The sequence below is a fragment of the Dermacentor andersoni genome, chromosome 10 (assembly GCF_023375885.2).
Source record: "Dermacentor andersoni chromosome 10, qqDerAnde1_hic_scaffold, whole genome shotgun sequence".
Lineage (NCBI taxonomy): Eukaryota > Metazoa > Arthropoda > Arachnida > Ixodida > Ixodidae > Dermacentor > Dermacentor andersoni.
Genome location: NC_092823.1, coordinates 13,141,931 through 13,164,430, shown reverse-complemented (window position 1 = coordinate 13,164,430; position 22,500 = coordinate 13,141,931). Strand labels below are relative to the sequence as shown.

The window sequence follows — 22,500 nt, the reverse complement described above, 5'->3', positions numbered from 1 at the left end:
GAAATAATTTCAGTTCAGTTCAGCATGATTGGATTTCATCTTTTCCAGTATTCTCAGTACTCTCGTTGTAGTACCAATTGCCGGCAGATTTTTTTTTTTAGTTGTTTAGAGTTATACATTCCTGAACGATGTTTTTCTTTTCCTCAAAGCTAGCCATAGAACCAGCGCTTTCTATAAAATCATGACAATAAGAATCCAGCATATCGGTTCATCTTCGGCGCGATTAAAGTTCGGGAACTGGCGATTTTTTATTGCCGTGATCAAGAAGGTTAACACCAGATAAGGCGTGATATTTCAGCATACCAGTCACGATATCTAATCGAATCTAAGATTGAAATGGCGTTCTGAATTCTTTCGGTTCCAGATAGAAAGAAACAGAAAAAAAAAAAAAAAAAAAAGAAAGGATGTGATTGATTGCCATTCAAATCTGAAGACCGCGTGGAGAAAGTGTTCCGGTTTACATTCGGCAAATCAAAATGAACGGCTAAAATTAATCCATCGTCTGGTTTCATGCGCGAGATCACGTAAAAGGCAGCCATTCTTCTTAGCATGGTTTCTCTCTTTTGCTCTCTCATTCGCGCACGGAAATTTCTTCGTACGGGAATTTTATGAAGCGAAGGCGGCTGCAGACCATTTTCTTTGTTTAGTTCATGTTCGTAGGCGCAAATTACAAACCTAACACTTGGAGCAACATTTCCACTACTCTAGAGGGGCATAAACTGTAGACAGTGCACGCTTTCTCATTTATCCAATCGCTCGCAAACACATTGCATTGCTAGTCTACAGTGGCAATACAAAGTGACGTTTCACCATGCACGTCGAAGTTCATTACCAGTACCGCGCCAGCATCGACCGGCCGGCGAAGCGACGAGCTCAGCAGCGCATGCGCAAGGCCCGACACCACCCCAACCGAGCTTCCCTGCTTATCGGAGAGAGCAAGTGCGCGTGAACACGGGCGCGTCTGAGTATCTGGATTTAAAAAAAAAAGAAAAAGAAAGCGTTTCCGAGATATTGACAAAGACAAGTGGTCGCGGTCGCTCTGAATCTTATCGTATTATAGAAAACGTGGGATGGCGGCGCTTCCTCGAGGGTCAGAAAGTACAATCGTCGAACTAGGTGGCAAGTGGAGTACATCCTTTTTCTTGGAACGGTTTGCAATTGACTGCTTGAATGTGCCGACCACGCGTCGCGGGTCGCGTATAGAGCCAACCGTTGGCAAGCACGCGTCTAGCGTAGCAGCAGAACCGATCGCGGTTGCGATAACCCATCGTTGGCAGCGAAAAAGAAAAACACCCACACGCAGTTTGTAGCAATAACCGTACAAATCAATGTGGTTTTAAATATAGCTTCACTGGTCACCCAAGAAGGGCACCGAAACTTTCTCATGACGCACACCGCTGTAGTCCACAAAGAACAAAGCGCACAAAATAGATATGATACAGCCGCACCGCATTATTTCGTGTTTTCACCATTTCATTACTTTCGTGTGCATGCGCGCTAGGGCCACGCAGGCCAGGAGTAAAAGGCACGAAAAAAAAAAAAAAAAAAAAATGGTACGCAATCCTAAGCTTTGACTTGACTGCTGTGGCACTCGCATTTGTGTTCTTTACCTTAGGCGAACGCAATGCGCAAACTGAACTGGAATTTCCAATAATGGAAATTCCTGTTTGGCTCATATTTGCGTTTTTCGCCCGAGCAAGCGCTTCACTGCACTACGCTTTGCCCCTTCAACGTGGCTACACTGCCCGGCAGGCGTGTTCTGCGTAGGGCCGAACCTGCAGGCAAAAAGCATGGGCGCCGCCATCTTGTTGAGAGCGGCGCCAGGGACACAATCGCGCCTAGCTCATTGAGTTTTCCCCCAAAACTGAAAAAAATTTGACTTCATTAAACGAGAAAGATGCCACGAGTGTCCCAACAAAAAGCTTTGAGGATTACCGAAGGGTAACTGAGGGCGACGCAACGGGCTCTGGAAAGAAGGATGATGGGTGTGGCGTCACGGGGGGATCGGAATAGAGCAGATTGGGGTGTGCGAGAACAAACGCTCGTTAATGACACCAAAGTTTAAACCAGGAAAAACAAATGGGCATGCGCAGGGCATGCAATCTGGGGGGAAGATAACCGGTGGCCATTAAGGGTTACAGACTGAATTCCGAGAGGAGGGAAGCGTAGCAGGGGGTGGCAGAAAGGTAGGAGGGCAGATTAGATTAGGGACTACATGGCGACAATCGGCACCTGACCGGGGTACTTGGAGGATCATGGGAGATGCCTTTGCCCTGCAGTGGGCGTAGCCAGGATGATGATGATGATGATGTTCATGATGAAAAGGTAGCAACAGGTCTTCGTAACATACAGGTTAGAAAGATGAGGCACCTTTTAACCCTTGAATATATTTCGCCACATTCGGGCATACGACAAGTTTGTTTTCGAGGCGCTCGGTCCCACTGCTGCGAAAATGTGTACACAAAGGCTGCACAGTAGTTGCCAGAAATCGGGCACTCTATTTTTCTTTCATAGGGAATCTTTCTTCCACTTGGGCAGCGGATTTCGGCGGCAGGGCGAGCTTGCGTGGGCGCGGTGGTTTACGGATCCAAGCGATAGTGAACTCCAAAATCCAGTGTTGGCTTTGAGTGGGATTCATATTGATTGCGAACCCCACGGCTAATCCTACCCCCCATCCCCCCAAGTGGCTCTTTACAGGAGACAATCATTCAGAGACATCGGACAAATAGGAATTCTGGTTCTTTCTTTTGCTTTCATTAATTTTTCTCGAAGCCCATAACTAGAAATTTGCTGGAGCGGCTGTCCCATTTGCGACGCAACAAGTGCGACGCTACACACAGATGGAGTGGCAGTTTAATTACTCTCGTGGTCCGCGAACCGGCATCGTTGCGTGTAGTATAGGAATGGTGCGTGTCAAGTCAGTGCTCGCGTTGAGCTTGTGCTCTTCATTTTGATTGAATGAAGTCTCACCTAAGTGAGCGGGGCCGATCCCGGAGGTAGTGCAATACCGGGCCGACCTGCGGCGGAGGTGAAGCAGGCTTCAAGCACTCCGCCAACTTCCAAAAATAGGTTTAATATCGTGGGTCCATATAGAACCCGTATCAGATATTAAGCTGATAAGAACAGATACTACACACAGGGAATTTTTATTAACATGTTACTCTCATGTCAAAAACTATGTACATCAGTCTAATGCACAGTGTACTGAATCACATGACTTACAGCAAAATGGACAATCCATGCGTACGATGATATATACAATGCATATGATTGTGGTATATACAAGAGTAAATTTTTTCGCGAAAGGTTTGTTAACATAGTTCTTTGCTAATAAATGCAATTTACACAATGTATAAACAGAGGATCACCGACAATACACTGTGTGGTTTGTACCCTTGACAGCATGCACGTAGGCGAATCACAATACCAGACTTCTTGGGGTTGGTTGTCTATAAACCAGGAATTCACGTCGTTTAACTACATTTTCTCATCAAGACTGGCTTCTTTCCCTGTGGTGTTCGTAGATTACTCCCTTCTTGTATAATTGTTATCTACATTATGTTTGTTTGCTTGGAGCGTATCTCCTAGCTGCGAGAGTATTGTATCGCTAGGAGGGGGGCATGCATGCCTGATTTTAGACATGGCTCATGGGCGCTATGATTTGGTCGTTTTTGATCCTCCAGAACCGTGTGTGCCACCTTCGAAGAAACTGGTCTACTCCATTTCTAGCGAGCTCTTTGGATAGAATCCTTTTCATCCATATCCGCGTATATTTTAGAACGGGGTAGACGGCTCTTTGCGGGCGCCTCTTCAACTCAGCTAGTCCTCTTCTTTTCCAGATACAAAACATGATTACAAGTGTCAAAAGCTTCTCAAATCGGGATTTCTTGGTCACCTGATGGAGTAATCTGCATTTGAATGTGTTGCTTGCTACCCTCCAGACCGCTTTGGCCGGTCCGCACTCCGTGAGGGCATGTTTTTGGGTTTCTGGTTGATCTCAGTTGGGGCACCGGTCTGTTTCAGTTATTCCCAGGTGTTCTAGTCGTGTTTTCGTGGGTAGTACGCCCCATCTTCTTTGCCATTCGAAGTCTCGTAATGGTCCCGGTAAGTCCGTCTGCGCCCACCATTTCCATTTTGCCGGGGTGCTTTTCGTTGATTCCTCTAGTTCCAGTTCTGTTATTGCTATGGCGGCATTGACTTCAGCTGGCTTGACAGTTGCTATAGGGGTGTCCGGGCACAATTCTTCAATAGCTTTACAGGTGTGAACTGCGTCTTTATAAAATTCTAGTGGCCGCTCGGCGCGTGGGCCATGCCATTTGACTGGTGTTACTAAACGATCCAGTGTGCTGAGCCAATAGCGTAGCACCGTGCTGCCCACGTACTGGTCGCTGTTTAGTAGTGTTGCGAATGTTTTAGCCGCTAGGATTCTTGCTGTCTGGGCAATATTGGGTATTGTGAGTCCCCCCCTCTGTTTCGGTAGCCGTAGAATCCGTCGGGGTAGGGGTGCGGTTTTCTTTTGCCACAAGTATGTACTGATAATAGATTCCAGTTTTTTGGCCACTAACCTGGGCATTCGTGTGATCCTCGCCACATAAAAGGCGGGTGCGCACATCTTGGCCTTGATGGTTTCTGCTTTTTCTATGAGACTAAGTTCCGGGGTTGTTATTTCCTCTGCTGCTTTTCGTGCTTTATTGAGGGGATCTATCCAACTTTTCTCCGAGACGTTGCCCGCTTCAAACCAGAGGCCAAGTACTTTAACCGCTTCCAAGAACTGTATGTCAGGTAGGTCGCGTTCGGAAAAGGAGCCAAAACGGAGTGCTTTGCTTTTTTTTTCGTTTATTTTGGCGCCGGAGAGGGTGGCGTATTCCTTAAAAATGTGTATTGCTGTTCTATAGCTGCTTTCATCTCTAATAAAAAGGGATATATCGTCCGCAAATGCCGAGATTTTCACTTCGTTGGATCCCGGTAATGGGAAGCCCCGGATCCTTGAGTCTTCGCTGATTTTTCGCAACAAGGGATCTAATGCTAATACGAACAAGCTGGGTGATAAGGCGCAGCCTTGGCGTACTCCCTTGTTTATGGTAAAACTTCTGGATACTTTGTTGTTGATTAGGATCTCGCTTTGGGCGTCGCGATAAAGTGTTCGGATGATGTTAATGAACTCTTGTGGAAAGCCAAAAGCCTGCATAACTTGAAACACATATGCCCGACGCACGTTATCGAAGGCTTTTTCTTGGTCGAGGGTTACAAAGGCGCCTTTGTACTGTTTTGTTTTGGCATACGCGAAAACATCACGGGTGAGGGTCAAGGCCGCAAAAATGGACCTGCCCGGGATTGCAGCTGCCTGGAAATCGGATATGATGGTTGGTGTGATATCGCTTAATCTGTTTGCTAGTATGGACGTGGCGATCTTATAATCTGCATTGAGTAACGTCACTGGGCGCCAGGCATTGACGTCCAGTGGGTCAGCATTGTCTTTGAGCAGAAGAACAATTCTCCCCTGCGTAAAAGATGCAGGTTTTCTGTGGTTCGTAATGACGTCATTCAGTGTTTTAACTAGGCGTTCACCTATCTCGGGAAAGAACTCATGGTAAAAACCAATACGGATTCCGTCCGGTCCGGGGGCCGATTCTTTGTTCATGCTGCGGATTACCCGCAAGGCCTCTTCTTTTGTAATGGGTGCATACAATAGACTTGCGTCTTCGTCTTTGAGTTGTGGGAGTCGGGGTAACCACGAGTACGTGGTGGGTTCGGGCTGGTCTGCATTCTCTTGCAGGATTTCTTGGAAGTGGTCGACGAAGATCTTTTCTATGGCTGTCTGGTCTGTTATTATGTTTCCCTTGTGAGAGCGTATTTGCCTAATGTTGATCTTGGCTCTCGTTTGATTGCCTTCGTGCTGAATGCTTCCAGCAATTATGGACTGCTGTCCTTGTAGTCCCATTGGTTGGTTCAATCCCTGTTTTAGTTCTTTCATGATCTCTCGGTATCTGTCGCGCATGTCGCTAAGATATTCTTGTGTACAAAAGGTTAGGTCGCCCCCTCTTTCTATTATCAGGATCCGTCTGGAAATTTCGTTCAGTTTGGCCGTGAGATTCACTTTTCTGTTTCTTCCTGCGTCTATTAGAATGTCTTTCCATTGATTTTTCAGATCATCCCAGTCTGTATCTTCTGGAGAAGATGCCATGTATTTTGCGAGGTTCTGTCTAATGATCTGGCATGCTTCAGGGTCCCGTGTGAGGTTGGCGTCCATTCTCCACCTGTTTGGTAGCGGCGCTGGCCCACACTGTCCTTTGATCTTTAGACTTAGGGGTCTGTGGTCGCTGAAAGGTTTGGAACCTTCCGGGCCATTACTGGTATGAATGTCCAAAACCTCGGAGAGTAGTTCTGCAGAGACATAGGCTCGGTCGAGGCGAGAATGTGTCGACCCACAGGAGCGGGTACTCTCAAACAAGTTGCCGTGTGCTACTACCCAAGCGTCTGATAAATTGTAGTATACTAGTAATTTGCGTAATTCCCTTGCGTGGTGGTGGGGTTTCCCCTGCCCCGGTCCTCTGATATCGCGATAGGCGTCCAGGACGCAGTTGAAGTCACCCATCAACACACAAGGTAGCTTGGTAGGTATGTATTCCCAGAGATCCTTAAAAAACTCATTGGTTAGGTTGCGAGAGACCGGGGCGTAAACGTTGATTATTCGAATTTTTTGATTACCCACGTACATATCTAGGCATATGATGCGGCCCTTCGTGTCGTAGGTACAAAAGGACTTGTTGCGGAAACGCCCAGACACAAAAACCACACCTGTGCCACACGATTTGGAGCACGTGAGAGAAAAAAAAGCGTCTACTCCGTTTTGTTGTCGAAAAGATACCACTTCTTGTGGAGTGCGTATGTTCGTCTCTTGCAGAAAAAGAATGTCAATGCCCTTTCCTCGGGCGAAGGAAAGAAGCTGTCTTTGCTTATCGGGTTTGCGCAATCCTCTAACGTTAAACGAGGCGCAATGAAGGCATTCCATTGCGAGAAACAAAAGAAAAAGAAAATGAAGAGGAGAAAGAAAAGCAGTCTTACAAGGGGTGGAGGGTACCGACAAGCGGTTGAAAGTTGTGTCGGTTTTCGTGGTATACCGGTGGTTCGTATTGTTCATTGCCACGTCCGTATTTCTCTTCCCTTTCGTTTACTCCTCATCACCTGACAGTTTCGGTTGTGGTAAATAGCGTCAATCTTATCTGCCGCTAGTGGTGGCTTGAGCGGTTTCGTCCCATTCACGTCGTAGCGGGGTGCCTTACGCGATAACTCTGTTTTGATTGTGTGAGGAGCGGCTTACAGGACCGCGCCCTCTCCCCCTTTCCCACTCTGCGTCGATACTTCCATGTCGCTATCTGATGAATCAAATTTCTCGGTTGCCGGTGATGTTTTCCTCGGTTTTTTGTGTGTTGCCGTTTTAGCGTCGCCTTCGCTACTGGATAGCTCCTCTTTCTTTCGCCGTTGTGTGTTTGGGCTTTCGTTTTGCTTGCCGCGACCTTGTTCTTGGTTCCTGTTTTTTCGTAATGATCTAGATCGTTGTCTTGGTTTGTTCATTAAGGGATTATTGGTTGTCGTCGTTTTTTCTTCTTGCCTACTCTGGTGGGTCATAGAACCTTTGTTTGCCGTCATTTGCATGCCTGCCGTCGACGTATCTTGTGGGGAAGGGGGCGGAGGCATGCCGCGATGATCTTCTGTCTCTGGCACGCGGTAGCGTCCGCTGCTTACGATCGGTTGTTCCTCTAAGTTTGTTTTCTTTGTCATCTGTGGTCCAGAAGGCTGTTTATCGTTCACTAGTTTTGAGGCCTGTGTGGTGGGGTTAGGTTCAGGCGCTTGGGGGCACGGTCCTGACGCGCAGCATTCAGTTGTTTTGTTCTTTTCTTGATCAGCATTCGTTTCACTATCAGTGACAGTCGTCGTGTCGCTCATGTCTCCTGAGGAGCTAGATGGCGAGGGTTCCTCGGTTGTTTTCCCCTCTGTCGAATCAACAGAGCTGGTTGATTTGTTTGTTTCTGTGCTTGCATTGCCCGATGGTTCCTGGCTGCTGGTGTTGCTTGGCGTTTCGCCATTCCAAAAGTCCCGTCGGGGGGTTGGAGCCTTCATCACGCGGGGTTGAAGCACTTGTAGCCCGGAAGGTTTCGGTAAAGCTGGGAATTCTTTTTCCGATGGTGTGCCGCGCGTTGCCGCTACGTCTGTCTGTGGGAGTGCCGACACCGCCCCCGCGTACGATTTCGTATACGTGCGGCTGCGAAAGCACGCACGCGTGCTATGATGTCCTCCGCATTTTCGGCATTGTTCATCACATTCTGCATCGCTGTGCCCGAAAGTGCCACAACGTTTACAAAACGCGGCCGTGCATGTATTGGCCATGTGGGACCCGTCCCCACAGCGTGCACAAACACGGCGCATGCCCCGATACTCGCACATAATGCGGAATCCCTGAACTGTTAAAAAATTTGGTATGGGTCTGGTCATCTCAATCCTTACCACACGTACTCCGTTTAATTTGTTGGACCGGTTGTTGGCCTTCGCAAATGATACACTTTTGATTTTGCCATATTGTTGTAAGGCAAATGACAAAGCTTCCGCGGACAAGTACACGGGATAGCGATAGACGTTAACAAAAGTCACTGGTGGCCCGACCGCGTCGACTGGCACTTTAACATCATTGATAAAGAATCCTTCTGCAACCATTAACGCAGTCGCCTGTGTGGCATTGCGAGTACACACCAGAAATTTAGCCCCGCCCATATGCTGTAGGGCCAAGACGCTATCCTCCCCAGCTGTTCGCTCTACCGCGTCGATAAGATCGTCAATAGAAATGTCTCCGTCAGGAGCGTCGAACAAAAAACAATTTTCCCTCAAAGGGGTCTCACTGCTATGCTCAGTGCTGGGGGGCGTTGCCATGCTGCTGCCGGCGTAGCTCCTCCGAGACTCGTATCGGAAACTGGTTTCCACTTGTGCCGTACAGCTGGCGCTGAGCGCTGCTGTACACTGGTAGTCGGCGGGCTCAGCAGGTGGTGCTGGTTCCGCTCCGAGTTGATGGTTGGCCGGCGGTACGGCAGGGGGCGCTCGCAGCAAGGCTGGCTCCCGGGAACATCGGCCGCACGGCAGGCGCTCGGGGGCCCACCGGGTTCCTCCGCTGCCCAGCAGATGGCACTCGGATGAGCAGGTGGGTAGGATGGTGGTCCGTGCCTTGACGATGGGTTCTCGTGGACTCCTGGAGGTCCGCCGTGGTCCCGACGCGACCTCCGGGGCAGCAGTGGTGACTCGTCGAAAGTTCTTCCCGGCCTGGGGCAGAGTTCTTAGCCAAAAGGCCGAGAAGCGATGTCCTTCACTTCACTTCATTGTACTACTGCCTTGTGGGCGCCCTGCCGACATGGGTAACCTCAGCAACAGCGTGGGCAATATTATAAAATTCAGCCTGTGTACAGACTCAACGCTCCCTATCTCACGGATGAAATTCGCAACGCCTCAGTCTTTCGCTGTTAACGAAACGCTGTCGCGTAGAAACGAGACCCGAGTGCAAGCTTGCTTGTAACGCGAAACCAACCAAGGCAACCTCGTAGAAAACGGAACAGGCGAGCGGAAAAAAAACGCGCCAGGGGAATGCTTACTTCCGTCTGAATGCGACCGCTCAAGGTGACCTTCCTTGAGGGCTTCGTTTCAAGCCCGTGTGCAATTGTAATATACTACGCGCATTTCCTTCATTTCTTTTTATTTACCGCAAGGCCCACTGAAAATTTTGATACGGCACAGGCCGGGACGGATCGCAACGTGTCGAATCGACCGGTAGAATTAGGTAGCATGCCCCATGTACGAAGACGAGCAACATAGAAGTGAATGACAAAATAAATATAGAAAACGCTGCACACTCCTTCCAACCGGAAACATAGAGGGGAGAAAGATCGCCATCTGAAACACAGGCATTGTAAAAAAAAAAAAAAGTGCTACCTCATCATCTTTACCATTACCGTGTGTGTGTATGTATATATGCATGTGTGTGTGTGTGTGTTTGTGTATTTATATATATATATATATATATATATATATATATATATATATATATATATACGCACACATGCTAGCATAGCTTAAACGCAGCTGGAAAGCTCAGCCTTGCACAAGAACCACCCCCTGTCGCAAACCCCTTTGAAACATTCAAATGCCAAACACGAGTAGAGCGAGGTCGTTCGAACCTGGCGCCAAAACGCATTGGCGCCATCTGTGTACGGAACTAGGAAAACCTGCGGACTTTGCAATACAGAAAGAAAGGTAGATGGCGCGAGCTAACGCTCCATTGCATACTAAGAACGAGAGTTAGTGAATAATGGCAGAAACGTCTTGGGAAGAGAAAAAAAAAAAACACGCAAAAGTTGTTGGCTTGTGCAAGCACTCTATGTTACAGCGATTAAAGAGCATAGCATCTTCTACAACAGCAGCTACAAAAAGAAGAAGAACGTGAGAGAGGGAGAGAGACAGGCGTGTTTCTTTGGAATGCAGAGCATGCAGCACATACTATAAAGTGCCAAAGAGACGGGGAAAGCAGATGGCGCGAAGGTGTATGTCCTCAAAGCTTGAAAGCAATTTCTAAATTACATGTACCGAAGTCCACCTACTCTCATCAGGTTGCTCCCGCCTCCAGTTGCGTTTAAAGTGAAATTACAGTCGCCTCAAAGGCAGACAGAGAGAGAGTGAAAATAGGTACACTTGCTTCGCGCAGCTGCAGCCGTTCAAATTTTACAGCAAGAGCACTCCCGAAGCAACAAAGTCCGCTGCCGCCTGGGCGCAATGCGCTCGCTTCAGTAAATTGCCGTGCTGGCCTCGGCAACCAAGAGGTGTAGTGCGGCAGACTGCTGCATTGTAGCACACCGCAAACCGTGCAGACGTAAGCGATCGCCTCGACATCGCTGCGAGCGCTCGAAGAGACAAAGTCCGAAACCACGTGTGCCGGGGCGGTGCGAGCGCGACGCCTTTGACGCAACTTTTGCGTACAAGCCGCCGCACCGCCACGACGGAATCGCTGGCATCCCGCACGCAGCTGCATTGTGTCACGCCGGCAATCGTTGAAACACCACGCAGTCGTCGGCGTCGGCCCCGACATGGTTGCGAGCGCTGGAAGAGACAAAGTCCGAAACCGCGTGTGCCGGGGCGGCGCGAGCGCGACGCCTTTGACGCAACTTTTGCGTACAAGCCGCCGCACGGACACGACGGAGCCGGTGTCACCCTGCAGAGGGCTGCACTATAGCACGCCGGGAACCGGCAAAGAACCGCGCAGACGTCGTCGTTGGCCGCGGCGTTGCCGCGAGCACGCGAAGAGACAAAGTCCGAAAGGACGTCAGCCGGGGCGTCGAGCACGCCGCCCGCACTGTTCGCACGCGTGCTCGGAAATGGCGAAGGGGCCGCGCTAGCGTGCCTTGAATCGGTGAGCGGCGGTACCGCGGCGATCGCCAGAGCTCGAATCCGCCCTGCAAAAGCCAAATATTGGCGCTCGGCTCGGCGCAGTACGCCGCCGCGTCGCACGAGTACGGCCCCATGGAGGTCTGGGCACTTATCGCTGCTACTGTAAGGGGCCGTACGGCCCCGGCCGACATTGTACCGTAGTGCGATTTTCGGCTTGCGCGTGCTCGTGGCGTAGTCCGCGCACCGTTCCGACGTCGACAATCGTGCCCACGACTACGCGAGCGCTGGAAGAGACAAAGTCCGAAACCGCGTGTGCCGGGGCGGCGCGAGCGCGACGCCTTTGACGCAACTTTTGCGTACAAGCCGCCGCACGGACACGACGGAGCCGGTGTCGCCCTGCAGAGGGCTGCACTATAGCACGCCGGGAACCGGCAAAGAACCGCGCAGACGTCGTCGTTGGCCGCGGCGTTGCCGCGAGCACGCGAAGAGACAAAGTCCGAAACGACGTCAGCCGGGGCGTCGAGCACGCCGCCCGCACTGTTCGCACGCGTGCTCGGAAATGGCGAAGGGGCCGCGCTAGCGTGCCTTGAATCGGTGAGCGGCGGTACCGCGGCGATAGCCAGAGCTCGAATCCGCCCTGCAAAAGCCAAATATTGGCGCTCGGCTCGGCGCAGTACGCCGCCGCGTCGCACGAGTACGGCCCCATGGAGGTCTGGGCACTTATCGCTGCTACTGTAAGGGGCCGTACGGCCCCGGCCGACATTGTACCGTAGTGCGATTTTCGTCTTGCGCGTGCTCGTGGCGGTGTCCGCGCACCGTTCCGACGTCGACAATCGTGCCCACGACTACGCGAGCGCTGGAAGAGACAAAGTCCGAAACCGCGTGTGCCGGGGCGGCGCGAGCGCGACGCCTTTGACGCAACTTTTGCGTACAAGCCGCCGCACGGACACGACGGAATCGCTGGCATCCCGCACGCAGCTGCATTGTGTCACGCCGGCAATCGTTGAAACACCACGCTGTCGTCGGCGTCGGCCCCGACATGGTTGCGAGCGCTGGAAGAGACAAAGTCCGAAACCGCGTGTGCCGGGGCGGCGCGAGCGCGACGCCTTTGACGCAACTTTTGCGTACAAGCCGCCGCACGGACACGACGGAGCCGGTGTCGCCCTGCAGAGGGCTGCACTATAGCACGCCGGGAACCGGCAAAGAACCGCGCAGACGTCGTCGTTGGCCGCGGCGTTGCCGCGAGCACGCGAAGAGACAAAGTCCGAAACGACGTCAGCCGGGGCGTCGAGCACGCCGCCCGCACTGTTCGCACGCGTGCTCGGAAATGGCGAAGGGGCCGCGCTAGCGTGCCTTGAATCGGTGAGCGGCGGTACCGCGGCGATCGCCAGAGCTCGAATCCGCCCTGCAAAAGCCAAATATTGGCGCTCGGCTCGGCGCAGTACGCCGCCGCGTCGCACGAGTACGGCCCCATGGAGGTCTGGGCACTTATCGCTGCTACTGTAAGGGGCCGTACGGCCCCGGCCGACATTGTACCGTAGTGCGATTTTCGTCTTGCGCGTGCTCGTGGCGGTGTCCGCGCACCGTTGCGACGTCGACAATCGTGCCCACGACTACGCGAGCGCTGGAAGAGACAAAGTCCGAAACCGCGTGTGCCGGGGCGGCGCGAGCGCGACGCCTTTGACGCAACTTTTGCGTACAAGCCGCCGCACGGCCACGACGGAGCCGGTGTCACCCTGCAGAGGGCTGCACTGTAGCACGCCGGGAACCGGCAAAGAACCGCGCAGACGTCGTCGTTGGCCGCGGCGTTGCCGCGAGCACGCGAAGAGACAAAGTCCGAAACGACGTCAGCCGGGGCGTCGAGCACGCCGCCCGCACTGTTCGCACGCGTGCTCGGAAATGGCGAAGGGGCCGCGCTAGCGTGCCTTGAATCGGTGAGCGGCGGTACCGCGGCGATCGCCAGAGCTCGAATCCGCCCTGCAAAAGCCAAATATTGGCGCTCGGCTCGGCGCAGTACGCCGCCGCGTCGCACGAGTACGGCCCCATGGAGGTCTGGGCACTTATCGCTGCTACTGTAAGGGGCCGTACGGCCCCGGCCGACATTGTACCGTAGTGCGATTTTCGTCTTGCGCGTGCTCGTGGCGGTGTCCGCGCACCGTTGCGACGTCGACAATCGTGCCCACGACTACGCGAGCGCTGGAAGAGACAAAGTCCGAAACCGCGTGTGCCGGGGCGGCGCGAGCGCGACGCCTTTGACGCAACTTTTGCGTACAAGCCGCCGCACGGCCACGACGGAGCCGGTGTCACCCTGCAGAGGGCTGCACTGTAGCACGCCGGGAACCGGCAAAGAACCGCGCAGACGTCGTCGTTGGCCGCGGCGTTGCCGCGAGCACGCGAAGAGACAAAGTCCGAAACGACGTCAGCCGGGGCGTCGAGCACGCCGCCCGCACTGTTCGCACTCGTGCTCGGAAATGGCGAAGGGGCCGTGCTAGCGTGCCTCGAATCGATCGGCCGGGGGCCCCGTAGGGCGACAGACAGGCAATTGTGCAGGAAACCGTACTGGCCATTGGCGAGAAATTGCCGTTCGCGCATTCGGTGGACGCGCTGCGCTTTCACGACTTCGGCATTGTGCTGCCGACGTAAGCTTTCAATCTTGCTCGCGGCGTTACGAGGCGGCACGATTTTCGCCAAACGCTCGTCGAAAGTGGCACGAGTACGGCCCCATGGAGGTCTGGGTACTTATCGCTGCTATTATATGGGGGTCCCAGAGAGCAGTCGCCCCCAAAGCGACCTGGGTGTTTGATATGCGGCGGGCTTCGTGCCCGTCAAGCGTGTCCCCGGTATCGCTCCCGTGGATCCCACAGCTGACGTCTGCAGCCTCATCCGCTTGATGCGTTAGGGGCTGGTTGTCGGACGACGCTTTTTCCACGATATCGAAGTGTGTTCCGCATCGTCCTCGGACGAATCAAATACGAAAGCGCCGAAGGCGCGGGCGTGACCCGTCGCCTAGCGGCTTTGCCGTCTCGGCTACGTTGCAAGTGTCGGTCGGTCCACCAGTGCTGCGGGCTCGAGAGAAACCGCAAGCCGCGATCGAGTCGACACAACCGGTCTATCGAGAATGTTGCGTGCTTCTTGCCGCGTGGCGATACCCGGCCCTGCGGGGAGGGCGCCGTTGCGAGCTCGAACGCCGTCGTCTCGGACTGTGCAAAGTGCTACCCTTTGCGAGAACGAAGCGTGTTGGGGCGCCTGAAGGTGGCCTCGGCATCGCAAAAACGGCGTCCGGCCTGCTTGAAAGGCTGGACGCGCAGTTGAACGATTACCTGGTTGATCCTGCCAGTAATCATATGCTTGTCTCAAAGATTAAGCCATGCATGTCTAAGTACATGCCGAAATAAGGCGAAACCGCGAATGGCTCATTAAATCAGTTATGGTTCCTTAGATCGTTTCTTCCTACTTGGATAACTGTGGCAATTCTAGAGCTAATACATGCAGTGAGCCTGAAGCCCTTTGGGCGACGGGTGCTTTTATTAGACCAAGATCGATCGGGTTTCGGCCCGTATTGTGTGGTGACTCTGGATAACTTTGTGCTGATCGCATGGCCACGAGCCGGCGACGTTTCTTTCAAGTGTCTGCCTTATCAACTTTCGATGGTAGGTTACTTGCTTACCATGGTTGTTACGGGTAACGGAGAATCAGGGTTCGATTCCGGAGAGGGAGCCTGAGAAACGGCTACCACATCCAAGGAAGGCAGCAGGCGCGCAAATTACCCACTCCCGGCACGGGGAGGTAGTGACGAAAAATAACAATACGGGACTCTTTTGAGGCCCCGTAATTGAAATGAGTACACTCTAAATCCTTTAACGAGGATCAATTGGAGGGCAAGTCTGGTGCCAGCAGCCGCGGTAATTCCAGCTCCAATAGCGTATACTAAAGCTGCTGCGGTTAAAAAGCTCGTAGTTGGATCTCAGTTCCAGACGAGTAGTGCATCTACCCGATGCGACGGCTCGGACTGAACATCATGCCGGTCCTTTCTTGGTGCACTTCATTGTGTGCCTCGAGAAGGCCGGTGCTTTTACTTTGAAAAAATTAGAGTGCTCAACGCAGGCGAGTCGCCTGAATAAACTTGCATGGAATAATAGAACAAGACCTCGTTTCTGTTCTGTTGGTTTTTGGAATACGAGGTAATGATTAAGAGGGACAGACGGGGGCATTCGTATTGCGGCGCTAGAGGTGAAATTCTTGGACCGTCGCAAGACGAACTACTGCGAAAGCATTTGCCAAGAATGTTTTCTTTGATCAAGAACGAAAGTCAGAGGTTCGAAGGCGATCAGATACCGCCCTAGTTCTGACCATAAACGATGCCAACCAGCGATCCGCCTGAGTTACTCAAATGACTCGGCGGGCAGCTTCCGGGAAACCAAAGTGTTTGGGTTCCGGGGGAAGTATGGTTGCAAAGCTGAAACTTAAAGGAATTGACGGAAGGGCACCACCAGGAGTGGAGCCTGCGGCTTAATTTGACTCAACACGGGAAAACTTACCCGGCCCGGACACTGGGAGGATTGACAGATTGAGAGCTCTTTCTTGATTCGGTGGATGGTGGTGCATGGCCGTTCTTAGTTGGTGGAGCGATTTGTCTGGTTAATTCCGATAACGAACGAGACTCTAGCCTATTAAATAGGTGCGGGGTTCCCAGCACCTTACAACCTTCTTAGAGGGACAAGCGGCTCCTAGCCGCACGAAACAGAGCAATAACAGGTCTGTGATGCCCTTAGATGTCCGGGGCCGCACGCGCGCTACACTGAAGGAAGCAGCGTGTCTTTATCCCTGTCTGAAAAGACTGGGTAACCCGTGGAACTTCTTTCGTGATTGGGATAGGGGCTTGCAATTGTTCCCCTTGAACGAGGAATTCCCAGTAAGCGCGAGTCATAAGCTCGCGTTGATTACGTCCCTGCCCTTTGTACACACCGCCCGTCGCTACTACCGATTGAATGATTTAGTGAGGTCTTCGGACCGATGTCCGGCGCGGCCTTTCGGTTGCGCCGGTCTGTTGGAAAGATGACCAAACTTGATCATTTAGAGGAAGTAAAAGTCGTAACAAGGTTTCCGTAGGTGAACCTGCGGAAGGATCATTACCGGATTGTGAAGGGTGGCGAGCGCCATTGTTTCTACCCCGTGTGGGTGAAGCAGCTCGCTGCGCCCGACGCTTTCCGCCGCTGGCCCCGCTTGGACGCGGGGACGGCTATACCCGAACATGCCGGGGACTGCCTGAATTTTGAGGGGCGCCCCGTGCCAAATTTGTTGCGCCCAGTGGACGCCGGCTGCAACCTTGGACGGTTGGCTTGGCCGCGCCCGCGGGTAGAAACGGCGTAACGCACACTGGGTGGGCTTTCTGTCCGCTTTGGCGCTCTTGCGCGGAATGGGAGTAAGACGACCCGACCTGCTGCTTTGCCCAGTACGAGGGGAACGGCGAAGCGTGCGGTCGGTCAAGGAACTGACGGTCGAGAGCTAATGCCGCTGCCGCTTAGTACACACACGGAACCGTGGTGCGAGCGCTCTCCCGTCCTCCGCGGCAAACGCTGCCGAGTCTGAAAAGTCTGGCGGCTGCCGGTCGCTTCCTGCGGCGAGTATGGAGTAACGACCCGACTTTGTTGCCGCCCAAGTACTAAAGGAACGGTGTGGCGCTCGGTCGGTCATGGAACTGTCGGTATGAGGGTGCGGCTGCCAAGTACGGAAGGAACCGTGGCCTAAAGTGCTCTCCCGTCCTCCGCGGCAAATGCCACCGAGTCCGAAAGGGCCGGAGGCTGCCGGTCGGCTCCTGCTCGTGACGCGCGAGGTGTCGAGATCGCGGTTTAATGCGACGACGTCTGCAGGCTATTCGCCCGCCGCCGAGGGAAAGGCGGCGTTGCTGCGAAGTACCGAAGGAAACGCGGCTTTGCTACGTCGGAAGCGTTCTGCGGTTAGCGGACTTGTGCGCTTTGGGAAGGCGCCGCACGTCGAAAGAGGAAGTACGGACAGACGAGGGACTGTAGTCCCGGATTCGAACGCACTTGCGGCCAGGCCCTTGCTGGCTTCGTCTTCCGCCTCAAGTAGACTTGTTGTGGCGCCGGCGCAGGGAGCCGTCCCTGGCACTGGCCGAGTGGTTTTGGAGAGCTGCGCGAGTACGCGCGCCGGGCTCTTGTCTTTCGTCTCAAGTAGGCTGTTGGATCAACAGCGGTTATGCTGCGGCGATCTGCCGATGCGAAAGTGTGTGTGTGTTTGAGGCCCTTCTATGAACCTACTGCTGACTGAAGCGAAGCACGTCGATGGGGGTGAAGCCCTGCCCGTGGCCGTGTAGCCGTTAAAGACTCCACAGCGGCTTAGCCCTAATCATGGCTCTGTCGCTCTTTGCAATTTTTAGTGGAGCGATGTGAACGTGCACACGAGACACACGGGTCCGGTGGTTGGATGGCAGGTAAAACCGGCTTCGAGTGCGCGCAAACGGCATAAGCTACCTCGAGGGCAAGCGAGGAAGGCGTGGGCGCAAAACACACGCGCGAGTAGCAGGAGTGGAGTGCCATTAGGCTTTCAGCTGCTGAGACGCGGCCGCCGAAAGAGCGAGACTGGAGGAGCGCACGCCGAAAGGCGCTCTTCGAAACCACACACAGGGAGACGCCACGTGCCTAAAACCCTGGTTGTACTGTACTGAATTGAACAAACTATTTTTCACGACTCTAAGCGGTGGATCACTCGGTTCTCGGGTCGATGAAGAACGCAGCCAGCTGCGAGACTTGGTGTGAATTGCAGGACACACTGAGCACTGATTCTTTGAACGCACATTGCGGCCTTGGGTCTTCCCTTGGCTTCGTCTGTCTGAGGGTCGGATCACATATCAAGAGAGACTTCGGCGCACAGGGAACGTGCGTCCGTCGACTCGTTTTGACCGCGTCGGCATCATGGACAGTACGTTGAGCGCTAAAGCCACGCGCCAGCGGCCTCACGAGAGGGAGACGGTGGCAAACCGTTGTGCCAATTCTTCGAAAAGACGGAAACGAGGCATTACTACTGCAGCGTGACGAGTGCGCGCCTCTAGCAAGACCGCCGCAGGATGGAGTCGGATACCTGCAGGGAAAGAGCGGTCCAAGCACGAGGCGCGAACGTCTGTTGCCATGTAGCGCGCACGTTTGCGAGAGAGTCGGAAGCGCACGCTTGCGTGCACGGAAAACGTGGGAATGAAACGCCGGCCGATTCCCGCGCCGTGCGCAAAGCCAGCGCGATCGCAATTTGCGCTGTTTGCCTTCGAAGTACGTCGAGCTCCAGAGCTGGTCGCTCGTTCACGTCACCGCAGTTGTGTGGGCGCCCTTCCGGGCTTCGTCGCAGGAATGGGAATCGGCAGATTCTTGCGAGGAGCGGGGAGGAGAAGGGTGGCCCCCGAAAGCGGTTCGACGCGACAGCGCAGTCTGCGAGCGAGAAGAGTCACGGCACGGCGGAGAATTGCCGCGAAACGGAAAATGTCTCCTTCGAGAGCGTGGGTGCCCCGTTGGCCGAGCTGAAGCGTTCCGTCGTAGTCCGCCGTCGGTCCAAGTGCTTCGCAGTCTCTGTCCCCTAAAGACTGGGCCACTCCAGTTGGGGCAGGGGCGACGCTACACGAGACGATGCCTCCCGCCAGGTTTTAGTCGCCCCTGCGGTGCCCGCTGAAGCGGCGCGCTGCTAAGGCGATCTTTGCCTCGGTGGTGTTTGGGCTTCAGACACGGTCGCTTACCACGCAACTGCTCGTGCGCCGCACGCGCGCAGGCGGTTCACCGCCTGCCAGCCTCGTCTATAAGTAGCTCCGTGTTGGGCGAAGGACGTGGTAGGGCGTCGCACTCGGTTGGCGCTGGGTTTTCGAACGTGTCGAGTCCTTTTCGGCATACCGCTCGTATGACGCACGCGCGCAGGCGTTGTGCCGCCTGCCAGCCTCGTCCGTAAGGACGTGGCAGGGCGTCGTACTCGGTCGTGCTGGAATGGGCGAAAGCGATGTATCCGTTGTCGACCTCAGATCAGGCGAGACAACCCGCTGAATTTAAGCATATCACTAAGCGGAGGAAAAGAAACCAACAGGGATTCCCCGAGTAGCTGCGAGCGAAACGGGACCGAGCCCAGCACCGAATCCCCCGTCCTTGCAGGCGGTCGGGAAATGTGGTGTATGGGAGGCGACGTTCTCGGGTGTTTGCGACGGTGCAAGTCCCCCTGACAGGGGCTTGTCCCAGAGTGGGTGCCAGGCCCGTCTCCGCCGTTGCGCGCCCGGGATGAAGCCTCCCGTGAGTCGGGTTGCTTGAGAGTGCAGCCCTAAGTGGGTGGTAAACTCCATCTAAGGCTAAATACGACCGAGAGACCGATAGTTCACAAGTACCGTGAGGGAAAGTTGAAAAGAACTTTGAAGAGAGAGTTCAAGAGTACGTGAAACCGCTTAGAGTAAAACGGGTGGGCCCTCGAAGCTCGAAAGCGGTGGGATTCAGTCTCCGGAAGACCGCGGAGCCGGCGGCGTCGGGTAAACGGCCCCCTTCGGGGGGCTGTTCCGGCTGCTGGCACGCAGACGCGGTCTCCAGGGTGCGCACTTCCCACCGCCGGTAGAACGCCGCGACGGACGCGGGTCAATGGGAAAAGTACGACTTTGAGTCCGGCTATGGAGGTGACCTGCCCGTCCCTTCGGGGACGGCACGCGGGAGTTATACCTCGCCGTGCACGAGAAGTTCGTCACCCCGTCCAGGCCCCATGGGCTTCTCCCGGCTGTCGGGAGGCCCGAACGATGACGCCCTCCGGAAACGGAGCGGAGAACCCGCTGGGCAAGCTTGTCGTCTCCTGTCGTCCGGGTTGGTCCCGTGGCGGCGGGTTGGCCGGCGAGAAGCCGCTGCGAGCGGGGCAATTCTCCCGCGGAGGCGCTATCGTGGTTTGCGGCGAGTAGGTCGGTAACCCACCCGACCCGTCTTGAAACACGGACCAAGGAGTCTAACATGTGCGCGAGTCAATGGGTCTCTCGAAACCCAATGGCGCAATGAAACGTGAAGGCCCCTTGCGGGCTGCGTTGCGATCCCGGACCGCACAGGGGTCCGAAAAAGGGAGCAGCAACGGCCCGTCCCAGGCGCTCACTCGTCGCCGGGGCGGAGCGAGAGCGCACACGTTGGCACCCGAAAGATGGTGAACTATGCCCGGGCAGGACGAGGCCAGAGGAAACTCTGGTGGAGGTCCGAAGCGATTCTGACGTGCAAATCGATCGTCCGACCTGGGTATAGGGGCGAAAGACCAATCGAACCATCTAGTAGCTGGTTCCCTCCGAAGTTTCCCTCAGGATAGCTGGCGCTCGATGGGAGAGCAGTCACACCTGGTAAAGCGAATGATTAGAGGCATTGGGGTCGAAACGTCCTCAACCTATTCTCAAACTTTCAATGGGTGTACGGGAGGCCTTCTGGGTTGAGGCCTCCCGCTGCGATGAGAGTGCCAAGTGGGCCACTTTTGGTAAGCAGAACTGGCGCTGTGGGATGAACCAAACGCCGGGGTAAGGCGCCCGAGTCGGGACGCTCATGAGAACCCATGAAGGGTGTTGGTTGCTTAAGACAGCAGGACGGTGGCCATGGAAGTCGGAATCCGCTAAGGAGTGTGTAACAACTCACCTGCCGAAGCAACTAGCCCCGAAAATGGATGGCGCTCTAGCGTCGCGCCTATCCCCGGCCGTCGCCGGCAGAAAAGCACGAAATGTGGGGGTGCTAAGCCGCGACGAGTAGGAGGGCCGCAGCGGTGGGCGTTGAAGGTGTCGGGCGTGAGCCCGCCTGGAGCCGCCGCTGGTGCAGATCTTGGTGGTAGTAGCAAATACTCAAGTGAGAACCTTGAGGACTGAAGTGGAGAAGGGTTCCATGTGAACAGCAGTTGAACATGGGTCAGTCGGTCCTTAGGGAAAGGAGAAATCCTTTCAGAAGCGGGCGCGTTTGTGCAGCTCAGTCTGTGAATCGGAGACGCCCCGCTGCAACCAAAAGGGAATCGGGTTAACAGTCCCGAACCCGGCTACGGAGATCGGTCCTTCGGGACCCAGTGCGGCAACGCAAACCAGCTCGGAGACGCCGATGGGAGCCCCGGGAAGAGTTTTCTTTTCTCTGTAAGGAGATCGAGTCCCTGGAATGGGTTCACCCCGAGATAGGGACGGTGGCTCCGTAGAGCAGTGCGGCTCTTGCGCTGTCCGGTGCGCTCCTGTCGGCCCTTGAAAATCCGAGTGAGGGAGTGTGATTTTCGTGCCGGACCGTACCCACATCCGCAGCAGGTCTCCAAGGTGAACAGCCTCTAGTCGATAGACCAATGTAGGTAAGGGAAGTCGGCAAAACGGATCCGTAACCTTGGGAAAAGGATTGGCTCTGAGGGCTGAGCCGGTCGGGCTGGGGTCCAGAAGCAGGAACGGCACTGCACCGGGACTGGGCGAGGCTCGCCGCCGTAAAAAGCGGTGCGGCCGAGCCCGGACCAGCGTCGGGACCTTCCTGTGGAAAGCCACAGCTGTGCATTTTCCGTGGGCTTCGCGCCTGAGGTTCTTGCTTCGGCCGGCAGAAAACAGCCAACTCAGAACTGGCACGGACCGGGGGAATCCGACTGTCTAATTAAAACAAAGCATTGCGAGGGCCGTTGACGGTGCTGACGCAATGTGATTTCTGCCCAGTGCTCTGAATGTCAACGTGAAGAAATTCAAAAAAGCGCGGGTAAACGGCGGGAGTAACTATGACTCTCTTGGAGGCGTTGTGGCTTGGTACTTCCATGCTACGAGCGGGACGTCCAGCGCCGTCCTGTAATCCAAGCGGAGCTCGGGTGGTTGGTCCAGTCACAGGTGGTTCTCCACCCGTCCAAATGGATGGGGCATCACGGTGTGTGAGCATAAACCGTGTGATCTAGTAAGGAGTACACTTGCGTCTTGGCAGCTGACGCTGGAGGGTGTGGCGACCCTCTGTAATCCAGCTTCTAGGAGGCCGTGCACGTCGGTCAATGGCAGACGTAGCACAATGCTAGAGGTGGTGCCTAAGGCCGGGGAGGGTTGCGCCTCCCTGTAATCCAAGCATGGAGGCCGACACAACCGTCCGAAAGGTAGGT

General features: G+C 54.5%; 2 non-coding genes and 2 pseudogenes across 2 annotated transcripts; 3 read left to right on the top strand and 1 right to left on the bottom strand.

Moving 5' to 3' along the window:
• Positions 1–2,974: 2,974 nt before the first annotated feature.
• LOC126521110 (U2 spliceosomal RNA) lies at positions 2,975–3,143 on the bottom strand (annotated as a pseudogene).
• Positions 3,144–14,738: 11,595 nt separating this feature from the next.
• Positions 14,739–16,553, top strand: LOC126521054 (small subunit ribosomal RNA). The gene has a single exon (XR_007597185.1). It is a non-coding gene; the product is annotated as a small subunit ribosomal RNA (ribosomal RNA).
• Positions 16,554–18,127: 1,574 nt separating this feature from the next.
• On the top strand, positions 18,128–18,280 carry LOC126521088 (5.8S ribosomal RNA). The gene has a single exon (XR_007597187.1). It is a non-coding gene; the product is annotated as a 5.8S ribosomal RNA (ribosomal RNA).
• A 1,146-nt stretch (positions 18,281–19,426) lies between these two features.
• LOC126521077 (large subunit ribosomal RNA) overlaps positions 19,427–22,500 on the top strand; it is a 6,345-nt pseudogene continuing 3,271 nt past the window's right edge.